Here is a 21,231-nt window from a genome sequence, read left to right as displayed (position 1 = left end):
GTCATGGCTCATTAAAGGGGTGGCACAACCATCTAAGTACTGCTCTAAATGTGTTAAATAATAGGCCACTAGGCCCTAATGAGACTCCTCTGTCAAGGTTGTTACCAGCAAAGATTACAGAAGTGGCAGCCGCCACCCATGAGCTTATGACCTTAACCTATTGGCCCCTGACTCAGTCTGCTAAACCGCCTTTTCGTGCCACGGCCAAAGCGGCTGGATTGGATTTATCTACTGTTCATTCTATTCAATTGCCCCCTAAGAAGCAGTCTATAGTCCCTACTGGGATAAGGATACAATTTCCCAAAAACACCTTTGGTTTATTAAAAGGACGCTCTGGACTGGCAGCAAAGGTATTGATGTACTAGGAGGAGTCATTAATTCAGATTACCAAGGAGAAATAAAATTTATATTATATAATGGTAGTGACACAGTACTAACTGTAGAGTCTGGGGAAGAAATGGGACAATTATTGGTGCTTCCCTTCCTGACTTCAACTGTGTCACAAGGACAAACTCCAAGTGAATTAACTAAAAGAGGAATGCAAGGATTTGGGTCTACAGATGGATGGAAAGCTAGAGCAAAAGTGTGGATGACACATCCGCCCAATGCGGCTCCCCGTGCCACAGAAGTAGTGGCCCAAGGGCCCACTGCAACACTCATAGTTATGTATCCAGGAAATAAACAGTTACATCATGTTCCTAAAAATTCTGTTTCTTTGCGTGAATAGATATTCCTGCTGTGTTCATTATCCTATGCTGCAACTCCATGTCTGCTGCAGACCTCCACACCAACTAACATCTCCGTAGGACAACCTTTGACCCTGCACTGTTAGACCAACTGCTCTACACCAATGGGACCTATAACCTGGACTATGAATGGCTGAGAAATTTGGTCTCAGAAACATCAAGCAACTTCTCAATATAAGATAATTTCTCTATTACCCTGCCTTCTGCTACCCTCCATGATGGGGGCTGATCTGGACTTCTACAAGCTAGTTTGTTAGGCCTAAATGTTACCTTATCTAATGTTATCTTTGATGCTGTACATGATTTGCAAGATCAAGTTAATAACATTTCATATTCTAAGGGGTTATTTGATTGGTTACCTTGGGGTTTGGGTCCTTTATTGTGAGATAGTTTTATAATTATTGTAGTCATTGGATTTTGGATTCTTGGATGTGCCTTATGTACTTGTGTACGAAGTTCATTGTCTGTGCATATGGTGTCTTATGGTTAATGGAGACGGCCAGGGCCGAATATGTCTTGACATGAGTACAGCCATGTTTGGCCGCTCCGTTGACCTACAGCCACCAGCACAAAAAGAAATATAAAAGCTGCTTTCTACGTGGTGGGAACTGGCCCTTCTCCCACGGAGAGAGTTACAAGTTGTAACATTTCAAGGCTCTTGGAGTGTCGTAGCACGGGATGGACTGGCCATCTATGCCGGGCTAAGATGATAACCAAAGAGAACAATGCACGTACACAAGTACTGGGCTGGGACATTAGCCAAGGGGCTCAGTGCACGTACGCCACTGATAACCATTTTGTGCATGGGAACACTAGATGCTTGCTCTGCAAACTCTGTAACTGCTTATATAAACTGCTGGAGACTGAGACCCGGTGAGAGTTCCACCTGTGGAAGGGACACCTTGCCCAGCCGTGTCGATTGACAGGGCTCTCCCGGCAGTGGGGCGTGGATGTTGCGAGTAACTGATTTGATGTGAAGTAATTGATTTGATATGAAGTAATTGATTTGATGTGTTCTCTTTTCGGTCAACCTGGTGTTTCTCTTTCTGGTTGATTTGTGTCATTTCTCTTCAGCCGATGTGGGTGTTTTTCCTTTCCAGTCAGGCTGATGTTTTTTCCCTCTTAATATTTGACCTATTTGGATCTGTTTGCAGACTGTCACCTTTACTATCCTCTATATAATAAAATATACCTTCAGTCCATTTGTTTGGAGTGGAAAGTGTCTTTTACGTCTCTGATCGAATCCCCGAACCTCTCATAACAGAGGTTATAAAAGGTTTCTTTACCTTTGAGTAAGTCTACCTAAAAGACAGAAAGTCCATGTTTTGTTAAAATAATTTCCTATGTTCGAAAGGACTATTAAGGTTTTTTTTTGACTATTTTAACTGTCTGCCCTGGACTGTTTCATAGTGAGCATTGTTTCATACTTGATCAAGTGTTCATGATAAACCATGTTAGGTGGTATTAAGTGGGTGAATATTATTGATATAGGCGTTTTAAAATTATATAACATTACTGAAATTCTGATCTGTCCTGGTTATCAGTCTGGTTCTGGTTATGTCATAAAATTAACCAAATTTCTTTGTCCATTGCCATTTGGAGGTCTTGAGGTTTACAGACTTATTTCTTTGCTCTAATGCTTTTGCAAAATATGTTTCATCTTCAGAGAAGTTCATGGAAAGGACTCTAACATTTACTCTGAAATACAGGTTTCTGACAAACTTTCTGATCATAAAACTGAAGTGGTTAAGAAATAACAGAACTATAACAGAGAAACTGCTGACTTCATGAAACTGCTAGCAGAAGATTAAGATCAAGAATTGATTATGTTGGACTGAATGAACTGATAATGATTATAATTTTTATGACTTTTGTTTGAAATACTGCTGATTTTTTTACATGTTTTGTTTTTTCAGATTTAAGAAAAAGTTTTTTCTTTTTTCCTGAGCTAGCTATGATTTATAGCAATTTGGTAAATGATACCTTTATAAGGAAAATTGAAATATTTATCTTTTTCTCTCTACTTGATCCCTCCAGAATTTGGAAACTCTTAGTAAGTAAATATTCTTATTTCATGGCAATATAGTTATTTCCATAAGTTCAATAAGAATCTATTCTCTTTATAACAGGACACAATTGCAAACACTGGTTCTATTACCAAGGCTGTGACTAGAACATATTTGTGATATAGCCATACAGCTTTTGAGGAATGAAAACTAGACTTTATGAAATAAAGCCATGTGGAAATATTGGCCTGGTACCTTATGTTCCAAGCAACACTTACTGGAAAAGTAAGGAATGTCACTTATCTGGCAGGTACAAGGAACCTCAAAATATTTTGGGGGAACCCCCAGAGGCGAGGAAGAGACCCAAATCTGTAGGTATTGCAGGCAAAGGCTGATGACAAAGTCCTTGGCTTGGCTTTCCTGGCCTCGAGAGGCCCTTGAAATTCAATCTGAGATTCCTTATAAAGAGTTCCAGCAAAACAGATTTAAAAGAGCTTATATGATCAATTACTATTCTTGCTGTACTTATGTAAACAATTGGGCCAAATTTATTGAAACTAAACTTATTTTACAAACTAGTTAGTCTTAATTTGGCTATCTTTGATAAAAACGAGGGAGAAAAATTCTTTCAATAGAAACTATAGTATACATTTGTGGATATTAAATCCTCGTTTTGTTAATTGCCTTTTGAGGTTTTTGTTTTATATCTGTTAACTGGACTGGATCTTGATTTCTTCTAGTCTCCTGAAATATCTGGCTACAGATATCCAAAGTAATGTTTTTGATTTTTTCCACCATTCTCATTTGGAATCACTGAGAACTAAACCTGCCCTTTTTCCTGAAGCCTTGCAAACTAAAACAAACTAAAGATGGACTTAATATAAACTTAAGAGAGATTCATGTCTGTTGCAAGCAGGTACCTGAACACCTGATGACATCATCAGAAACATTTTGAACTGTAAAAGATGCTTTGGTGCTGACATCTAGAAATCTTGACTGGCTATCCTCTAAACTCAGAAACTGGTTTACAATTTGCTCCAACCATTAACTTTGTTTTTCTTTTGTTTCCAGAGAAATGCTTCTCGTTAAATACTTAATTGCTTACTTCCACAATATAGGCCTAACCTTGGGAGCCCACCTACATCACCACCTTCTAAAATAAATTTAACTGGACTGCTCTATTATCAGGACTAAAAAATGTGTTCAGTGAGATAAAACAATCTACCAACTCAGCTTCTGGACTATGAAACTTCTTTAAGTTTCAAAAGGACTGGGAAACTTTCAGTTTCAAAGGCGGGACTGTGGAAGATCAAAATTTGGCCACCCCAAAATATATCTCTTTACCTTGATTATTTTCTCTGACGGACATTTGACCTCCCCCACTAACTGCCTAAGGGAATTTAACTCTGGGTATGGACAGACTGGCAGGGTCCTCGCTAAGCCCACTCTTTTCAAATTTCCGTTTACCAAATATTTACATTGGTAAAGGTATCTCCCTCTAGGTACTGGGAAGAGGTGGGGATGACCTTATCTGTGGAAACTCTTATCAGGACAGAAGGAGAAGACTTAAGTCTACATAGTCTTGATTCCTATAATTTCTGTCTCTCCGGCCACATTCTCTATAGTCGCCCTGCAAACAACTGTCTGACAAGCAGTTACATTTCCCTCTCCATGTGAATTGTCTTCTTCCCCTCTGAAATCCCAGCCGCCCCCCCCTCCCCAGCAACATCCTCCTCTGTGTTTAGCTGAAGATGAGAATCCCTGCTATTGTGCTGAGAAACTCAGTTTCCCTGGTTTCTCCCATGTATACCTGTTATTAAACTTGGTATTATTTTCTCCTGCTAACCTGTCTTTTTAATTATTTGGCCAGTCATAAGAACCTTAAGGGAAAGGCCAGAGAGGGGATTCTCCCTCTTCCCCAACACCTTCCATCAACACTGGCCAGGAAGAATGTGAGAAACAAGTTCTCAATGAGAAGCCTAAATGCTAATTAGACTCAAGGTTTCTCCTCCAAGGAGAATTTGTTTTCTTTTTTTATTTCTTCCCACAGAATTTAACGGGGAGCAGTGCAGAGAGAAGCAGGGTCCAGGGGGCACCCTCGTCTGGCTGGTGGGGTGTGGGCGGGGAGGCTGGAGGCCCTGAGGGACCAGAGAATTTCCATGCTTCCATGCGTGCACCATGCGGGGTCCACTCATTACGGGGGACTGCAACCCTGGAGCAGGGGGGGGTGTCTCCCATCCTGAGGCCCCGTCTTACCCAACTACCACTGTGGCATTCGCATCCCTATAAACGTCCCAGGGGTTCTAGTTGGTTCTGGGAGAAAGCCAGAGGCTCCTTGATTAATTCAGAGTGCGCAGAGTCCTCTAGGATCCTGGCGCCCCCCTGTCGCAGAGCCGGCCCCAGATCCCCCTCACCCCGGGCCCCGCGAGGCTGCTCTGGACAGAACCCGGCCCCAGCCCCAAAGCCGCCTGCCCGAACCCTGGGGTCTAAGGGTGGGGACCCCACCCCGGCTAACGGTCCGCGGCCCGCCGGCCCAGCAAGGCGGAGGGTGGCAGGGACCCGGGTGGGGAGGCGATGGGGGGGGAATGGGGGTCCCTGGTGGAGGCGCCCGCACACTCGGACCCGCACCGCCCCTCGCGTCCGCCGCCCCGGGCGACCCCGGCCAGTCCCCGGCCGCTCGCCCACCCCGTCCCGGGCCGCCGCCCACCGCGGACTCACCTGGAGCCGCAGCTCGGGGTCTCCAGGTGTCGCCTCAGCCAGGGCGGCAGGAACCACAGAGGGAGGGGGAGCGAGGGGCGGGGCCTGGAGTCCGGGGCGGGGCCTGACGTGCACGTGTCCTCGGGGTGGGGCGGATCCGGGGCGCGGTCTGGCGCGAACCTGTGCCCCGTGCAGGGTTGGGCCTGGTAGCCGCCTCTCTGCGCTGCCTGGGGATGGGCAGTGGCCCAGTCAGTGGGCGTTGCTTACGGGGTCAATGGTGCCGCTCTGTGTCCAGAGTTCCCTGATTTTTCTTATACTTGAGATTCCCCAACCTCAGCTGCCCTGGCACAGACTGGAGGGCGGGGTGAGGGAGGCCTCTGTGTTTTGGTTTTCAGGGGCCATCCGCGCGGTCGGGTCCTGTGGTCACATTGACGAGGCCTGGCTCTGGTGTGGGAACGGGCTGTGCTCTGCCTGGAGCAGCCCTCACCACTCGGGGCACCCAAGCCCCACACGGAGGCACTGAGCAGGGTGGCCGGGGCTACGAAGCTGAGAGCTGATTGATGCTGCTGGCTGGATGGTTCTGGAGAGAAAGGAGTTGTAGGCAGGCCGCGGAAGGTGGGCCTGTGGACAACTGAGAATAGTCGGCATCTGTGTGGGCTCCAGCAACAGGTCTTGGCCTGAACCAGTGGCCCCGGGGTGAAGAGCCTTTTGTGCCAGTCGGAGCAGGCAGGGCTGCAGCTGGACTGTGCAGGAGGGGAGTGTGTAGCCAGCCTCGGCCCAAGGGTGAACTGGGGCCTTGCTAAGCCCTAAACCTGGAGCATCTGGGCCAGCTCTCCCCAGGAGACCCTCCTGCCCTGGCAGCCGCCGCCTGTGCTCCTCTGACCCCTCCTCAACCTCGCTGGCCCCCTGTCTCCCTGTCTCCCCGGGAGGCTGCAGGCAGGCTCTTTCCTGCAGTTGCTGCCCACCCCACCTCTGCTGGCACGTGCCACGCCATCTCCCCAAATTCCCGTGTAGACAGACGTCCCCAAGGAAAGGGAATTGACAGGAAGAGAGTGGTAGGGGTCAGGGGGCACAGAAGTGGGGAGAGGCTGCCCAGGTGTTGATGATGCTGTGGCTGAGGAGGAGGACTTGGGGGGCCAGGTTCGCGCCCTCTCCAAGGCAGACTGCAGCTGCCAAGCGGTTTTCTGGACCCGATTTTGTTTGCTTGTTTTAACATATAATTCCAGACACAGAAAAGCTGCTACATACAACATAAAGAACTTTCAGTGACCCTTCACCCAGATTTCTGAACTGTTTCCTCCTCTCTCTGTTTATCTGCGTAGGTTTCTTTCTGGGTTGTTGGAGTAAGTTACAGACATGATGCCCCATAACCTCTGAACATTTCAGAGTGTATTTCCTAAAAGCGAGTGCAGTCTCCTTTATAACCACAGCACTTCTATTCAAATCAGGGGGTTAGTATTGCTACCAGGATACCATCTGATCCTCAGACCCACTCGAGTTTCACCAGCTACCCCACTAATATCCACTACCCAGCTGGGACCCAGTGCAGGGTTACTCGCTGCGTGCAGTTGTCTCTCTAGTGCCCATCAGTCTGGAACTGTCCTTCAGTCTTTCCTGACCTTGACGCCTGTAAAGTGTGCAGCCTGGGTGTGTGTTCTCTGGTGTTTCCTCGGGTTTAGGCCCAGGTTGGGCGTTTTTGGGAGGAGCACTGCAGCCGTGGCCCAGGGTGTCTGTACCCCATCACTGGGGACATTAGCTTGATCACTGGGCTAAGGAGTGTTGGCCAGGTTTTCCTGCTGTAAAGTTGAATAAGTACTTTGTGTCTAAATTAATTAACAAGGGGGCTTTAGTGGGAAAATATACTGAGACTGTGCAGTTATCACTAGTGTTAGCATCCCTTGATGATCCTCGGCCAGAACAGTTGTTAATAGGTTGGTTGCCAAGTGATGATTTTCTGATTCTATCATTCTTGCATTTGTTAGCAGGCACTCTATGGTAAGGAAGACTTTTCTTGTTTATTTATTTGTGTATATCAACCTGGACTTGGGGGTCATTGTATGATTCAACAGGTTGTAATCGTTACTGCTGTCATTAACTTTGATGTCCAGATTGCCCCTGGTTATGCCAGCAGGAGCCCCTACCTAAGGCCTGTTTCTGTGTCTTCCTCAGGGCACCAGCCATGCCTTTCACTTCCTGTGGCCTCTACCACACCAGCCTCCTGAAGTGACACATCTCTCATCAGACATCTGTGAATGCAGACCCTGCCTCCCACAAGATCTGGAGGTCGGAAACAATGCTCCAGGTGAGAGCCGAGGCTGCTCTTCTCTGCTTCCATTTCAAAATAAACAGCTCAGCCACCTTCCACCCCATGGGGCAGAGGCCTAAAGACTGCCCCTCATCCTGGGGATGGTTCTAAATTGTTAGTGTTTTCCTGCTGTGACGTTTAGGAACCAGAGACAGAAGAAAGTTACCCACCTGTCTAACCTATGTGTCATTGGCTGTGTTTTTCATCCCAGGATTCCCTCTCCACAGGATTTGGTTTTGTTTTTCTCATGGTGATGTAATCGCTGCCTAGTCTTTTAGTTTCCAGTGGATCCATGTAAATGCTCTCCCCACCCCACCCCGCCTCCCTGACCCACCCCCTGTTGATGGAGATGGTTCCTGTGATCACCCTTGTGTGGGTGTAAACCCTGCCCCAGCAGCATTCTTATGATGCTGAGCAGAGAGGGCCCTTGAAGCCTTCACCTTGGTCGGCAGGCAGCCCCGGGCCCTTCCATGTCAGGGGATCCAAACAGGAGATGGCAGGGCCCCTTGTCTGCCATGTGCGGGCTCCAGACTCTGCCTCAGGCTTGGGCTGGCTCCCTCCCTCAGCGCCCCGCTGGCCGCCCCCCAGGCCAGCCTGTCTCTTCCCAGCATGGCTGGGAGGAATGTGGCCGATTCTGACCCTGGACTCTGGGGCTGAGTTGGTAACCAGGCGCATTGCTTGTTGACACCTGGAATGTGGATAGGATGGGATTCTGTCCCTCCTACCTTGTACATAACTTGTGGCGTGTGGGTTGCTGTGCTTTTTGAGGCTTCCATGTCATTGTCACAGCAGCACCAGGAGGTCGGGCAGCTGGAATCATCCCCCTGTTCACAGAAGGGGTCCCCGGTGCTTCCCCTGGCTCACAGCTAATGTGGGCTCTGGCCTCTGCCAGCCCGGGGGGAGGGCAGGTGACCAAGACCTGGGCTTACAGGGCAGAACTGGAGGTTGTTTCCTGGAGTGAAACGCTGATGCTCTTTTTTTATTTAAAAAAAATTTTTTTTGAATTATGGTAAAATACACAGAACATAAAATTTACCATCTTAAGTATTTTAAAGTGTACGGTTCAGTAGTGTTAAGTATATTCCCATGGTTGTAATGGATCTCCAGAACTTTTTCATCTTGTAAAACTGAAACTCTGTACCCATTAGACAATTCCCCATTTCCCTTCCTCCCATCCCCTGGCAACCACCACTCGACTTTCTGTCTCTATGAATTTGACTCCTCTAGGTACCTAGATAAGTGGAATCACACAGTATTTGTCTTTTTATGACTGACTTATTTCACTTAGTATATTGTCTTCAGGGTTCATCCACACTGTAGCATGTGGCAGAACTTCCTTTTTAAGGCCGAATAATATTCCGTTGTATGGATAGACCACATTTGTTTTTCCATTCGTCTGTCAACGGACACTTAGGTTGCTTCCACCTCTTGGCTATTGAAAATAATGCTGCTATGGGGGCCGGTCTGGTGGCGCAAGCGGTTAAGTGTGCGTGCTCCGCTGCGGCGGCCCAGGGTTCACTAGTTCAGATCCCAGGCGCGCACTGACACACTGCTTGGCAAGCCATGCTGTGGTGGCGTCCCATATAAAGTGGAGGAAGATGGGCATGGATGTTGGCCCACAGCCAGTCTTCCTCAGCAAAAAGAGGAGGATTGGCAGATATTAGCTCAGGGCTGATCTTCCTCACAAAAAAAAAATAAAAAAGAAAATAATGCTGCTATTAACATGGATATGGAAATATCTCTTGGAGACCCTACTTTCAATTTCTGGGAGGTATATACCCAGAAATGGAATTGCTGAACCATCTGGTAATTCTGTTTAATTTTTTGAGGAACCGCAATACTGTTTTCCACAGTGGCTGTACCATTTTACATTCCCTCCATCAGGGCACAAGGGGTCCAGTCTCTCCACATCCTCACCAGAGCTTGCTATTTGCTGTCTTTTTGTGTGTGTGTGAGGAAGACCGGCCCTGAGCTAACATCCGTTGCCAATCCTCCTGTTTTTGCTGAGGAAGCTTGGCCCTGGGCTAACATTGGTGCCCAGCTTTCTCTACTTTATATGGGAAGCAGCCACAGCATGGCTTATAAGCACTGCGTTGGTCCGTGCCTGGGATCCGAACCTGCGAACCCCGGGCCACTGAAGCAGAGCATGTGAACTTAACTGCTACGCCACCGGGCTGGCCCCCATTTTCTGTCTTTTGACTATAGCCATCCTCATGGATGTGAGGTGGTATCTCATTGTGATTTTGGTTAGCATTGTCCTAATGATTAGTGGTGGTGAGCATCTTCTCAGCTCCTTATTGGCTATTTGTTTGTCTTCTTTGGAGAAATGTCTGTTCAAATCCTTTGCCCATTTTTGAATTGGGTTGTTGTTTGTTTTTTTATTGCTGAGTTTTAGGAGTTCTCTACATATTCTGGATATTAATCCCTTATGAGAGATGTAATTTGCAAACATTTCCCCCCATTCCGTGGGTTGCCCTTTTACTCGAGAGTGTCTTTTGATGCACAGAAGTTTTTAACTTTTATGAAGTCCACTTTGTCTATTTTCTTCCTCTGTTGCATGTGCTTTTGGAGTCATATCTAGGAAATCATTGCCAAATTCAATGTCATGATGCATTACCCCCATGCTTTCTTCTAGGAGTTTTATAGTTTCAGCTCTTACATTTAAGGCTTTGATCCACTTAGAGTCATTGTTTGTAATGGCGTGAGGTGAGGGGCCAGCTTCATTCCTTTGCATGTGGGGATCCTGTTTTCTGGCAGCGTTTGTTGAAAAGACCTTCCTTTTCCCCATGGATGGTGTTGATGCCCTTGTTGAAAATCATTTGAGCAGCTGATGCTCTTTTGCAGGTGTTTATTGAAATGTGGCTTCATCATTATTCCTTGGAGATGTACCAAGAAGTCCCCTCACGCCAAGGTATGTTGCCGCAGTCTGTCTCCCCATCTCCTGCTCCGGCCCTGGTGCCTGGTCAACCTGCGGCTTCCTGTCCTCGATTGCAGCTGGTTTCCAAGGGCTGGATGAGGGGAAGCAGAAACCCACCCTCACCCCTCACTCAGTTGCTCAAGAGCAGGTGGCTTTTGTTCTGTGGTGGGTGTGCGCCCTGAGGGCTGGAGGCCTGTCCTCTCTGGGGTCCTCCCCGTGCTGCTCCGAGAGCCCCCTCCCTGACAGCAGGATCAGATGAGGCTGTGGTGCTTGTGCGCTGGAGGTGGGGGAGCCGAGATGCCTCTGGGAGTCACGTCCGGGTCTGTCCCTTCTACCATCACAGCACCTCCTGCTTTCCCGCTGAGGTGGCGCCCGGCAGCCCCCACCCACCCAGTGCCCACGCTGCCCTCCACTTCCTCCAGAGCATCGGCGCGCAGCCGTTTTTGTGGTGGGTGGGGTCTGACACCTTCTTGCACGTGGCCTGGGACACTGATTGGATCTTAGACCCAGGAATCGATCATATCATGTACTGATTTGGTAAATTTCTCATCAGGACAACCCAGGGAAGTCTAATAAATTACATATTTTTCTTTCCTGGGCAGAGAGGCCTCCGTCTGGAACTGGCTCCTCAGAAGTTTCTTTGAGCCTCAGGGCCTTCTGGGCCTTGGTGGCCAGCAGCGGGTCCCAGCGAGGGCCCTGGGCTCCTGGCGGGCTGCAGCGTGCATGCACTGTGTGCACTGTGATCAGGGTTGGGGAGAGCGGGACCCTCTGGAGGGAGAGTGAGTCTGGCTGACCTCAGGGAGCTGGAGAGGCCTTCAGGCCCCAGCGACATGGAGGGGGCACCCAGGTGACCTTGAGGGTCTATCTGTCCCCATCCCTCTGTCTGGCAGGTGGAGGAGTGTGCCTGCCTAGGGCCTGGCTGGGGTCGGCCCACCAGGAGGGCGGGGCTCAGTCTGGGTGGCTGAGGGGTGTCTCCTGGCCTGAGGCTGCTGGGCTGTGGTTGTTGGATTGTCACTGGCCTGCTTTTGTTTTTGTTGTTTTCTCTCCTCACTTCTGGGCTTGTTCTCACTTTTTTCTCTCTCTCTCCACTCTCCCCTCCTCTGCCCTCTGCCCCCTTTCTCTTGGCCTCTCTGTTGTGTTGTCTCTCAGCTGGAGGTTCTGCACTACCCACCCAGTGTCTCTAGCACCCTCCACAGCCCTGCCCAGCCCAGCCTCCGGCCCCTCCATGCCTGCCAGGTACTGGCCACTCTCGTGTTGTTCCCTTCATGCCTGCCCGTGGTGTAAGCCACAGAGCTAGCGCCAGGGCAGCAGGAAAGCAAGGGTCTCGCAGGGAGCTGGCTGGGGTGATTCAGAGACCAGTTTCAGGCAGAGTGAGACCCACGTGTGAGGGGGGAGGAGTGGGGACAGCCTTTAGCCTGGCCCGGCCCCCGGCTTTGCAGACAAGCCTGGGTCCGGGGTGTGTGGCATGTGGCAGGGAGCGAGGCATATGACCCCAGCTGGCTGTGGGGTCACCGAATCCACCTGGCCAAGCCCTGCCAGCTGAGGCATCGCAAGTTCTCGGGTGTTGGAGGGCTCTGTGCTCGGTCCTGGTTCGATGGAGTGAAATGGTGCGGCCTTTGCAGTGAGTAGCCTGACTCATCCGCAGTGCAGGCCTGGTACTCAGGAAATGACGGAGGGTGCGGAGGCCCTGGGACTTGTGGGGGGTACGGTTCTGCCAACCAGAGCCTGTGTGTGAGGCAGAGGGGCGGGGAGAACACAGGGCTCGGCCCCCAGCCCAGAGAGGCTGTGGATCCCTGGGCGATCTGGGGCCCAACCTTCTCCTGTGAGCCCGGCCTCTTGTGGACTCGTGGACTCCTCCAGAGGTGGACGGGAGCTGGCGGTGATCTCGTGGGGACTGTGGTCTGCTTGGGCAGAAATGACCAGTGTGTGGACAAACTCGAGGTCAGTGGAGTGGAGCTCAGACCTGTGGGGTGTTTCAGGCCAACAACCTTGTAGTTCCTTATTCACGAGAGGAGTGCCAGGAAGTCTGGGCAGGAACCACAGGATCGGGCATCTGGAGCCGTGCCCATGGCCGGGGGCCTGTCCCGTCACCCTGGGGGTGGGGCACACAGCACTGACCTTGAGAACAGGGTGAGAAATCACGTTTGCTGGGATGGGATGGTGAGCACAGCACAGCGGGCTTCCCGCTCAGAAGCAGCAGCTGCTGTGAGGAGGGAAGGGAATGGTCTAGAAGGGCCGGTGTGGGCGGGCCGGGCACAGAAGTGGGTGCCGCTCCGGCCTCTGTTGTGGGGGGTCTCACTTGGCTAAGAGCAGGGTCCCTGGAGAAGCATCTGGCTGCTTCCACCTCCACAGCAGGAGGGCTGAGAGCCCCGGGAGGGGCGTGCAGAGCTCCCGAGAGAGCCAGGCCCAGAGAGGAACGCTGCGGGCTTTGGGAAAGGGTCCTTAAAAGGGGAAGGAAGCTGCGTGCAGCTGTGGCCAGAGACTCCCGGGGGGGATTTGGCTCAGGAGGGTGGGGAGCTGGAAGAAAAGAAGTTTGACTTGACAAGCCTAGAGGGAAGATAGCCTGAGAGGGTTCCAGGCTGGTTGCTGGGGGCATGTTGGGGGAGCCTGGCTCTCCAGCAACACCGCAGCATGGTGGGGGGAGATGGGGCAGAGGTTCCTGTTCCCAGGTTGATGCTCTCACCTCCCCTGACCTGAAGGGGTGGTGGCCAGGGTCATGGCCAGGGGCCAGGAGTGAGAGAGGGGAAGGCTCCTGGTGGGGAGTCACAGCCTGGCATTGGTGCCCTGCGGTCTTTGATGCCCTTCTCATCTTATTATTATTAAAATATCTCATACTTTTTTTCTCAAAATGATGCAAATTCATTGCACAAAGACTTAAAAATATATTTTTTATTTATTATTATTTTCTTTTGTGAGGAAGATCAGCCCTGAGCTAACATCTGTGCTAATCCTCCTCTTTTTGCTGAGGAAGATGGGCTCTGCGCTAACATCTATTGCCAATCCTCCTCGTTTTTTTTTCCCCAAAGCCCCAGTAGATAGTTGTATGTCATAGTTGCACATCCTCCTAGTGGCTGTATGTGGGACACGGCCTCAGCATGGGCAGAGAAGCGGTGCATCGGTGTGCGCCCGGGATCCGAATCCTGGCCGCCAGTAGTGGAGCACGCGCACTTAACCGCTAAGCCACGGGGCCGGTCCAGGACTTAAAAATATAGAGAAGCAGAAGAAAATAACCCCCTGGTCCGGAGTTCCGTCCCTAGATGTAGTGACCTGTGGGGTGTGTCACCTGGGACTGTGGAGGCATTTCCATGACAGACCTGAGTGGACGGGGCCATGGGCAGTGGCAGGGCTGGGGCTCGGTGCCCAGCGGGCGGCCTCTTCTGCTCGGGCCCATGAAAGGCCTGCTGCACCGGGGCGTGCTGGGAGGGGTGGCTTGTGCCAGCCCCAGCACTGCGTGGGGTTTGGGCGTGGCCACCAGAAGCTCCTCTGTCAAGTTTGTGGATGCCCCAGGGGGCTGGGGTGAGTGGGAAAGGAGCGTGTTGGTGTGGATGCCCCAGAGCTGAGAACGATGCCGTCCACCACTTCCTTGGGGCCCCTGCCCCGCTCTCCATCACTGAACAGCCAGCACACAGACTCTCCTCTCAGGTCTGGGTCTCAGAGATCCTTCATGGACTCTGTGAATTGAAAGTTCCGCTCACGAGATTGAGGGTGTGCTTGTTCTGGGGGTTGTGCTAACCACAGGTCCATTAGCAAGGGAGGAAGGGCTGCCCTGGACTGAGCCCCCAACCTGCTGTGTCCACGAGGGGGAGCAGGTGGAAGGGTGGTGGTTGCAGCAGGAGGAGGAGGAGGAGCTGGGGAGTGGTTCACCCGAAAGGGAAGGCGTGGGCCCCAGTGAGCTGTCTGGACTTGCCCAGGCGGTGGGCTGGAGACCAGATCACAGTGGGATGCTGGCCCGCCCTGTCCCCGGCTCCTCCTCTGGCTGGCCAGGAAGTGGGGACCCTGAGGACCCAGATGGGCAGCAGTGACCCGAGTCACCCACAGAGGGTGCCGGAAAGGGGTCTGCAGCCTGCAGGGAAGCACCTGGCAGATGTGTCTGTCTTAGGGAGCCGTCCCAGGGCGCACGGCAGGCGCTGGGCCAAGCGCTTAGCCGCTTTGAGCAGGTCTCCGTCAGACCCAGCAGTTACACCCAGCGGGGTGTGGCACGTCTGCAGGGTGCAGGCACAGGTGGCGCCCTGGTGGCGGGCCCGCTGCCAGCCCGGCCCCCCTCCTGTCAGGGATGCAGAGAGAGGGGCCCAGGCTGAGTGGGGTCAGACCTGGGGACCGAGCACGGTGGGCTCCGGGAGCCTCCCCCAGACCCGCCTGGGTCCTGACACCGCTCCCTCCTCGACCTTAGGAGTCGCCCACCGAGGAGCACGTGCTGGTGGGGCGCCTGCTGCTGAAGCGCCTGCACGCCTTCTCCCCCAGCCTGAAGGCCCAGCAGCGCTCTCCCTCTGCTCACTCCCACGCCGCCAGCCCCCTGGAGGGATTCAGACGGTGGGTACGGGGCTGTGTGCAGGGCCTCTGTCCCCAGCCTGCCGCCTCCTTGTCCTATGCACATGTGTCCCCCACAGTGACCTCTGCCTGGGGGTGTGTGAGGCCCTGCAGGGTGGGGCAGGTGGGAAGTCACCTTGACCCTCCTGGGTCTGTCTCCTCACCCCCACCCGGGCCCCCAGAGTCTCAGCTCCAGAGTGGGGTAGGGGCCACCCGGCTGCTTCTCTGGCAGCCATGGCCTTTCCCTCCAGGGAAGGCCCCCTTCAGTGGGAAGAGCCATGCTGGCTGGGCAGAGGCCCGTCTTGCTGCTCCGTCTTGTCCCTCTTCCGCAGCCCTGAGCAGATGGGGGAGCTCTGGTTGACAGTGTCCCTGGAGCACCCAGGAAAGCCAGCGGGCTGGAAGCGCCTCCACAGCAGGTGGCTGAGTTGTCACTGGAGACCGCGCTCTGCGCTGCTCCCTCTCCTCGCCCTGTCAGGAGAAGGCTGGAGTGGTGGCCTGACTCCCAGGCCCACTGGGGCTGGCAGAGTGGGCGACTTGTGTGGGGTGAGCCAAGCTGAGGTGCGCACAGGAGCCACGCTGGATCAGCCACGTGTGTGCTGTGTGTCCTTGGGATGTTTTCTAACCTCTCTGAACCTTGGTTTTCTCCTCTGAAGAATGGGGCTGAAATAGGAGGCCTCACCCCCAGCGGATGCCCAGCATGCCCCCTGGCAGAGCCGACCCTTGCAAACAGGAGGTGATCCTCCGTCTCCCCTGCAGGACCGCTGTCCAGAGGCTTGTCCAGCAGAAGCTCTGATACTGGCCCTGATATCAGTTCCCCTACATTAAACCCGGAGTGTATGGAGTTAAAACTAAAAGCACTCATCCTCTATCCTTCTTTCTCTAAGTTACATTCATATGTAAATATTGGTTTTTTTAAACCTTTGTATCTCTGAACTTCACAAGGCAGATAGAGGTTACAAGTTGTTAAAAGCCCAGGTGGCCTCAAGCTGGGCTCACACTGAAGTTATGGCTAATTACCAGTTCTTGAGGTTTGTTATAGGGAAACTGATATCAAGAAGCTTAAGCTTCTCAGACCTCAACTCCTTGGTTTCCTGATACCAGAATCCACCCTCCAGCACGGAGAACGTTGAAGGACACCCAGCTGCGATTCCCTCATCTTGCCATCCTCCTCCCTGCCAGCAGCCTCACAAGGCCAAACACAGGCTGGTGGGAAAGCGCTGACCAGCAAGGCCCCAGGCTGCCCCTCCCTACAAGCAGTTACATTCCTCACAGCCTTTAAACCCATTGCCTCCCATCTTTCGGGGAGGCGGGACAAATTGGAGAGCTCTCGTCTCCCGGCTGACGTCACCCAGGGTAAGAATTCTTCCCTTGCCATAAGCCTGGCGTTCCAGGTTTGTTGGGCCCTCTCGTGCGGCGGGTAAAGAACCTGGGTGTGCATCCCGCAACAGCTCTACCTCTTCCTGCAGCGCTGCTTCAGCCACTGGCCCCTTCGTGCAGGGCCGTGAGCGTCGGCCCCATCACGCTTTTGCCTTTGCCCTCCGTGTGCCCTGGTGAGGGAGGTCCTGTGGGGTGGACGTGGGAGGGAATCTGCTGTTCCCTCTCGGGGTCCATGGGAAGACACCAGAACCAGGTGGCAGAGCCGAAGCCCCTTGGCTAGGGACGCGCCCCTGCTCATCTGAACCCTTCCCGGGAGCCTGCTCCAGGCCACACAAGGGTTTGGCCCAAAGCCCCAGCCGCCTGACTGCCAGCCCACGGGCCCTCAGGGCACACGTGTCTCCCCAGGTCCTGCAGATGAGGCTGAGCCACCTGCAGCCCTGGTGCACGGTGGCGGGGTGACAGTCTGAGCCTGGCTGCTCCCCTCCTTTCCCTGGTGGTACGGGGGCCCGGGGCTGTGGGTGTGCCTGGCAGGAGGGGAAGCAGAGCTCCCAGCTGTGGCTCCCTGCTGACCCTGGTGGTGGCATCAGGAGGCGATCTCTGTCTCCGTCACACTGTCGTCTTAGCGGGCTCTGTTAGGCCTTGGTCTCTCGCTTCCTCCTGGGTGGGAGCTCCACGCCGCACAGTCACCCCCCGCAGAAACCTTTGGAGGCGCTCGGGAAGCCTGTCAGGGCAGCTGGGTGTTTTGTGCCCTTGGAAGCTGAAGCCAGCGTTGGGCCCTGCCTTGCAGGCGAGCAGCTGTTTCTGGAGCCCGAGCGTGTCACCCCACCGCCAGCACCGCCTCTTCACGGCCCCACGTTCACCAGCAGTTTCCTGTCGTCGTGGCCACCGGCCATCACCAACACCTCCTCCAAGGTGAAGAGCCACGTCCATGGCCTGGAGGGCCGGGACTGCAAGGACACCCCGATGTTCCGGCCGAGGTCCGGACGCTGGTGAGTGAGTCGGGGCTCTGCCTGGCCACAGGGTGTCCTGAGGCTCTGGGACAGCGCCAGGGCAGAGCCGTGCGTCTTGGAAAGGAGAAGAGGAAGGCTGGGGGTCCAGGAGACGCTGCTCCACCCTCTCCCCTTTTGTTCAGCGAAGTCTGATTTATTCTGATAGTAAAGGCAGTGTTTGTTGGGAATTATCCACACTTAGAATACGCATCTTAGTCTTTAAAAGTCCTCATCACGCGGAAGCCACCCCTCCTGGCCCTCTCCGCCGGTCTGTTGGTGGCTGGGTGCTGTGAGTGATGGGTGATGCCCCCAGAGCCTGCTGACCTGCCCGTCTGCCCCCCAGGTCCCGCGCCTGGCTCAGCTCCTCACGCAGGCCCAGCAGACCGCCCAGTCCATCGGTGTGGGGAGCGCAGCCAGCCGCCCCGTTCTGTTGTGCCTGGGCTTCTGCCCCGTGGACACAGATGGCTGCTCCCCAGCCAACGACCTGGACGAGCTGGGGCAGGACAGGGTCCGCAGACGGCGGAGCACCTGGAGGAGGCCCTGGAGTGCCTGTGCGAGACATTCCAGTGTAAGCCGTGGAGTTCTCCCCTCCCAGGGTTTGGTCCTGTGGCGCTCACCCCCTGCCCGGCCGGGATTGGCCACGTACCAGGACCTGGTGTGGTTCCTGCCACATGGGACCCCTGGGCTCATCTCGTGGGAGGTGCAGGCCCATATCTGCAGTGTCATGTCTGGGTCCCCTTGTTCTCACTGTTACAGGCCCGGAGATGAGCACCAGTCCTCCCCCTCCCCTTTGAAACTGAAAGAGGTGGTGAGAAGCAGCCACTGTCTCCCGAGAGGCCTTTCTCTCTGACAGCTCAGCGAGGCCCAGCTCGCCCAGCGCACACTTGCCTTGGGGACAACTCAGAATGAGAATGGAAAGAAGCAGCTCCCAGACTGCACTGTGGGTGAGGACTGACTCATCCTCATGCCCCTGGGCCGGTGCCAGGTAAGGCTATCTCCTTGAGGGGTCTGGCTTTGCACGCAGCATGGCCGTTGGTCCCCGTGGGCTGTCCTTGTCTCCCCATCACCCTCGTAGCAGAGACATCTCCTCTGAGTCGTTGGCAAAGGTGTATTTTCTGGATCGCGCCCATGGCCCGGGTTTCACCTGGGGCTCGTGCCTCCTGCTGCTTCTAGATCATCAATGGGCTGAGCAGGTTTGACACCGAGTACCAGGGGGACACGGAGCTGCAGCCCACCCAGAGCTGTGAGATCGCTGGCCTGGTCGGCCTGCTCTTCCGGCCTCCTCCGCCATCAACCGCAGGGTGAGTGTGGGTGGGCTGGGCTGACCCCCGTCTCCGTGGCCCCTTCCCGTCCTGCCAGTCTTGGGGAGAGCCCGGGGGAGAGTGCAGCCCCCGCCCGTGCCCACTCCCCCTGCCTCTGTCTGTGCTCCAGTTTGCAGGCCAGATGGCAGCCCTGTGTTCCTGGACCAACTTCCTCAGCAGCCTTTGTCGCTACCACCTCACGGAGCCCGGGCTGGGGGACAGGTGCCTGCTGAGCCCTGTGCAGTGGGGTCGCATGGCTGGCCATGCCCAGGGCCCAGGCTCAGCCTGCGCTTCCTGGGCAGCTACCGGACGCTGCTGTCCCTGCTGCTGCCTTCTTTGTGGCCTCTCTCTCCTGCATCGGGCCCCTGCCCTGCACCCTCCTCCTTGTGCTGGGCTACCTCTGTGGCCATGACGCTGCTGACCAAGCCGGCTGGCCATGTCCCCACGCAAGTCAGTGGGATGGCCACACGGCCCCTCCCTTGCACCTGGAAGGCCACCTCTGAGCCTGAGCCTGGTCACCTTTGAGCTTCTTGGGGACGTTTTCCTGCAGCTGTGGAGCATCCAGAAGAACCTGCAATGAGGAGGTCACGGTGTCAAAGGGTCACGAGTCACCCAGCCGCCAGGCCCTCCCTCATCCCCTCAGCTGTAGGCCCCACAGTGTGGTGGCTCTGAAGGCCTTTCTCTTCTTTAGCCATTTGAGGGTTTAGCCGTGTGAGGCTCAGGAGTCAGTGCATCCCCGGGAGGGCCTTTGGCCCTCTGCCCATGCTGTCCTTGAGGTGGGCAGTGTGTGGCGTGAGTCTCCTGTCCCCGGGTGACACCAGGACAGTAGCTCAGCCTCCGGCTCCAGGGAAGAATCAAAGACCCTAAAAGAGATTGCTGAGAAAATTAGATGGCGGTTCTCTGATTCCTAATTTTAAAGCTAAATTTTGCCGCATTTGGCAAAAGCAGGGTCATTCTCCAGCAGGGGTGTTCTCCCAGAGATTCCAAGGCTGGGCCGTACGATTCCCTTTAGAGGAGAAAAGATCCTCTAGGAGCACAGGTGCTCAGGGGACAGTGCTCCACCTCTGGCTCCCTTCCAGCTCCCGAGCCAGTGAGCCCGTGGCTCAGCGGCCGCCCAGCACCCCCACCTCGTCCGGGGGCTCTGGTCCCCGTGGGCGGAGGGGATGCGGCGAGGCCGCCGGAGCTGGGCGTCTGGTCTACAACCAAAGATGGTCCAAAGCGTTGTTTGTATCTTCAATAAAATCCAGTGCTCAAAGAGACAGTGACCTTTTGATGACACCTGAACGTTCACACTACACGGCAGTTACACGTTCGCCGTCAGAAATCATCCCCCGGGGTCGCGAGCACCTCCCTTCACCCCACAGATGACGCACCGGAGAGAACAACGTCTCAACGGTGATTTTACACCAAGCCTGCTTTGTTCTTAAGTTTTCCAACTGTAAATGCTGGGCTTCGTATTTTGATGTAAACTCAGAATAACAGCATTTTGGGGCCTGTGAACAAAAATCAAACCACATTTGTAACCAACCACAGATGTGAATAAACCTGTTCTTGCTCCTGAGTCTTTCAGTGCCTGGGCTCAGCATGCAGTGTGGTCACCTACACAGTCCCCTGACCCCTCAGGGACAGCAGAGACCGCTGGTTACCCCATCCTTGCCCAGAAGGACAGTGGGTTCATTTGCAGTGGCGACAGGCCGAGGCGGGTGTAACACTGAAGTGGCCGGGAGAGGGGGGCCCCAGGAGGTCGGGGAAACAGGCCCAGAGTGGGCCTCGGGCAGCACAGGCCCGGACCTGGGCTGAGCCAGAGGCTTTTGCCTTCTCCTCAGCAGGTCAGAGTTGGCCTCGATGTGAAAAGCTGACGATCCTGGGACATGCGCTGCATTTTTTGTGGCTCCAGAAGCTCAGAGGGTCGTGTGCGCAGCTGGGGACTGAGCTGCACTGACCAGCCCCACGTGAGCATCTAGTCAGGAGTGCACCGTCCTGGCCAAGTGTCCGTGTTCCCCTTTCCCGGGGCAGGGCAGGTGCTCTCATCAGATTAGAGGGAAGTAAGATACCATAGAATCTACCAGTTCAGCTTTAACAGATAACAGCCTTTGTAACCAGACTCATTAAGTCAGGAGAAGGGCTGTGAACACACTTGGTGAGATGATGGTCTGGGGTGAGACAGCAATGGCACTGTTTCCCCACGACACCCCCAGTGGATGTCCACCTCTGTCCACGAGGATGGGGTGTCCCCATTTACCCTCCATCTCTCTCCATGGCTTCACTCGTCCTCCACACACCATTCTCATCCATATTTCTCTCGTGCTCTCTTCTCTTCACCTGAAAACACTCTCCAGTGCCCTAAAAAGCAACATCAAAATGCT

The 21,231-nt window shown here is 53.9% G+C and overlaps 1 pseudogene; it reads left to right on the top strand.

The window, feature by feature from the left end:
• Positions 1-7,513: 7,513 nt before the first annotated feature.
• On the top strand, positions 7,514-19,368 carry LOC131398599 (sphingomyelin phosphodiesterase 4-like; annotated as a pseudogene).
• The last annotated feature ends 1,863 nt before the right edge of the window (positions 19,369-21,231 follow it).

The sequence above is a fragment of the Diceros bicornis genome, chromosome 35 (genome assembly GCF_020826845.1).
Source record: "Diceros bicornis minor isolate mBicDic1 chromosome 35, mDicBic1.mat.cur, whole genome shotgun sequence".
Classification (NCBI taxonomy): Eukaryota; Metazoa; Chordata; class Mammalia; order Perissodactyla; family Rhinocerotidae; genus Diceros; species Diceros bicornis.
The sequence above is the reverse complement of the archived record's forward strand: the minus strand, read 5'-3'. Positions and strand labels throughout refer to the sequence as shown.